Source organism: Lithobates pipiens, unplaced genomic scaffold, assembly GCF_037356315.1.
Source record: "Lithobates pipiens isolate NorthernLeopardFrog02 unplaced genomic scaffold, aLitPip1_a1.2 Scaffold_8, whole genome shotgun sequence".
Lineage (NCBI taxonomy): Eukaryota > Metazoa > Chordata > Amphibia > Anura > Ranidae > Lithobates > Lithobates pipiens.
Window position 1 is genome coordinate 202596242 of NW_027507903.1, and position 3661 is coordinate 202599902.

At 56.4% G+C, this 3661-nt stretch overlaps 1 long non-coding RNA gene across 1 annotated transcript; it reads left to right on the plus strand.

Annotated features, from left to right (window-relative positions):
- On the plus strand, window positions 1–919 carry LOC143963254 (uncharacterized). The gene is made up of 2 exons (XR_013270921.1): window positions 1–574; window positions 716–919. It is a non-coding gene; the product is annotated as an uncharacterized LOC143963254 (long non-coding RNA).
- The last annotated feature ends 2742 nt before the right edge of the window (window positions 920–3661 follow it).

The window sequence follows — 3661 nt, forward strand, 5'->3', positions numbered from 1 at the left end:
CTGGCAGTGGCAGCATACCGCTGCACTCTGTAATTTACAAAATACCACACTGAATCAATTGATTTTTTCTTTGTAATCTGTTGCATTTGTATTGCACCAATATTATCATATGGAATTAACTCTTCCATCTTTGACTCTAACTGCAGGTAAAAATAATTTTTATTCCTTTCACTTTCTTTAACAGTATATTGGTAGTATATCCCCAGCAGCCACTTTTTACAAGCTACCAATTCAGCGTAATTAAAATCAATTGTTTCATTCCTTTGATAATGAGTATCTCATGCTCTACTATGGAGGCTTGTTTTTCAGCCCCAATTCCCTCTTATAATTTAGGGATTGATATCAGTTACCCTTTCTGTTACAAACTAACATTTTTCAATACCTGTGCTGGATTTGTAAACTTGGTACTTATCTCTGGATTTTGTTTTTGATCTTTGTAGCGCTTGTCTACCTCCATCTATGCCCTGCGTGGGGCTGCGTTGTTTTTAGCATTTGATCCTGTTACCCAATTCTTGCCACCTATTTCACCATCTATTGGCTTGTGGGTTGCGATGCCGGGAATGATTATACCTGGGTAAGCATAGTACCTCCTTGGACTGAGCGAATTGAGACCAATTTCATACTTAATGTTCTGAAATTTATGTGTATCCAATTGTATGGCATAAATGTATTTTCTGTATTCTTAAACCTTTTTTTGTGTTTATGTTCATGTTAGTTGCATACTCCCCTGAAGAAGCAAAAACGCGAAACATGTCGGGAGGACACATGATCATTCTCAGCAACTAACATTTTCAGGATCCCCTATACTTTGTGTTATGTAATCTTTTGTATAAAAAGTGTATTTGTTATTATATTTTTGCTATTTTGGTTTTTCCAAAATAATTTTAACATATTTCCAATATTAAAACTATGAACTCTTTTTTAAGAAATCTCTGTTTCTTTATATAGTGTACCGTAAAAAAATCCCCTGCCCCCCCCCCTTTTCCTATTCTTGGATACAATATTTAGTAAATAAACCAGTATATGTAACAAAAGGGAGTACCGGAATCGTAGTCAAGCCAGGCCGGGGTCATAAATAGGAGGTCAGCAGATGGGGGGACAAGGAGAAGGGAACAGGTACAGGAGGCAGGATGCAGGGATCAGGGATCAGGTAACAGGGATCAGGTATCAAACAGGCTGCAGGTCAGGGCTCAAGGACAATACCAAGGCGAAGTGTATATGAACTTGCCGGGTATTTATAATGGCTGCTGTCAGTCATGTGACGCCTGACTGCAGAGGGCAATACCTGCTCCATACTGCCAGGATCCCTCCGCTGGTGGACACCAGTACTGCGGACCAAAGATGACATAATTCCAGCAGGAGACACCTGCTGGTGGATCGCAGTACTGCATGCCAAATGATTGATATTACCAGCGGAGGGAACCTTTCCTGACAGTACCCCCCCTCAAAGGAGCGACCTCCGGACGCTCCAACTAGCAGTTGCTGGGGAAAGTCCACTGCGTCAAGCTGGGCTATGGGCAAAGTCACATTAGGTTGGGTGATGGACACTTCAAGCAGGGCAGCAGACAGAACCACATCGGACCGGGAAGCTGGCACATCGGGCTGGAAGGTGGGCAGCGGCACGTCAGGCTGGAAGGCGGGCAGCGGCACGTCAGGCTGGAAGGCGGGCACATCAGGCTGGACAGCAGGCACATCAGACTGGAAGGCATCGGACCGCAAGGCCGGGACATCAGACTGGAAGGCATCAGACCGCAAGGCCGGGACATCAGACTGGAAGGCATCAGACCGCAAGGCCGGGACATCAGACTGGAAGGCATCAGACCGCAAGGCCGGGACATCAGACTGGAAGGCATCAGACCGCAAGGCCGGGACATCAGACTGGAAGGCATCAGACCGCAAGGCCGGGACATCAGACTGGAAGGCATCAGACCGCAAGGCCGGGACATCAGACTGGAAGGCATCAGACCGCAAGGCCGGGACATCAGACTGGAAGGCATCAGACCGCAAGGCCGGGACATCAGACTGGAAGGCATCAGACCGCAAGGCCGGGACATCAGACTGGAAGGCATCAGACCGCAAGGCCGGGACATCAGACTGGAAGGCATCAGACCGCAAGGCCGGGACATCAGACTGGAAGGCATCAGACCGCAAGGCCGGGACATCAGACTGGAAGGCATCAGACCGCAAGGCCGGGACATCAGACTGGAAGGCATCAGACCGCAAGGCCGGGACATCAGACTGGAAGGCATCAGACCGCAAGGCCGGGACATCAGACTGGAAGGCATCAGACCGCAAGGCCGGGACATCAGACTGGAAGGCATCAGACCGCAAGGCCGGGACATCAGACTGGAAGGCATCAGACCGCAAGGCCGGGACATCAGACTGGAAGGCATCAGACCGCAAGGCCGGGGCATCAGACTGGAAGGCCGGGGCATCGGGCTGGAAGGCCGGGGCATCGGGCTGGAGGGCCGGGGCATCGGGCTGGAGGGCCGGGGCATCGGGCTGGAGGGCGTCTGGCTGGAAGGCCGGGGCATCGGGCTGCAGGGCGTCTGGCTGGAAGGCCGGGACATCGGGCTGCAGGGCGTCTGGCTGGAAGGCCGGGACATCGGGCTGCAGGGCGTCTGGCTGGAAGGCCGGGACATCGGGCTGCAGGGCGTCTGGCTGGAAGGCCGGGACATCGGGCTGCAGGGCGTCTGGCTGGAAGGCCGGGACATCGGGCTGCAGGGCGTCTGGCTGGAAGGCCGGGACATCGGGCTGCAGGGCGTCTGGCTGGAAGGCCGGGACATCGGGCTGCAGGGCGTCTGGCTGGAAGGCCGGGACATCGGGCTGCAGGGCGTCTGGCTGGAAGGCCGGGACATCGGGCTGCAGGGCGTCTGGCTGGAAGGCCGGGACATCGGGCTGCAGGGCGTCTGGCTGGAAGGCCGGGACATCGGGCTGCAGGGCGTCTGGCTGGAAGGCCGGGACATCGGGCTGCAGGGCGTCTGGCTGGAAGGCCGGGACATCGGGCTGCAGGGCGTCTGGCTGGAAGGCCGGGACATCGGGCTGCAGGGCGTCTGGCTGGAAGGCCGGGACATCGGGCTGCAGGGCGTCTGGCTGGAAGGCCGGGACATCGGGCTGGAAGGCGTCTGGCTGGAAGGCCGGGACATCGGGCTGGAAGGCGTCTGGCTGGAAGGCCGGGACATCGGGCTGGAAGGCGTCTGGCTGGAAGGCCGGGACATCGGGCTGGAAGGCGTCTGGCTGGAAGGCCGGGACATCGGGCTGGAAGGCGTCTGGCTGGAAGGCCGGGACATCGGGCTGGAAGGCGTCTGGCTGGAAGGCCGGGACATCGGGCTGGAAGGCGTCTGGCTGGAAGGCCGGGACATCGGGCTGGAAGGCGTCTGGCTGGAAGGCCGGGACATCGGGCTGGAAGGCGTCTGGCTGGAAGGCCGGGACATCGGGCTGGAAGGCGTCTGGCTGGAAGGCCGGGACATCGGGCTGGAAGGCGTCTGGCTGGAAGGCCGGGACATCGGGCTGGAAGGCGTCTGGCTGGAAGGCCGGGACATCGGGCTGGAAGGCGTCTGGCTGGAAGGCCGGGACATCGGGCTGGAAGGCGTCTGGCTGGAAGGCCGGGACATCGGGCTGGAAGGCGTCTGGCTGGAAGGCCGGGACATCAGGCTGGAAG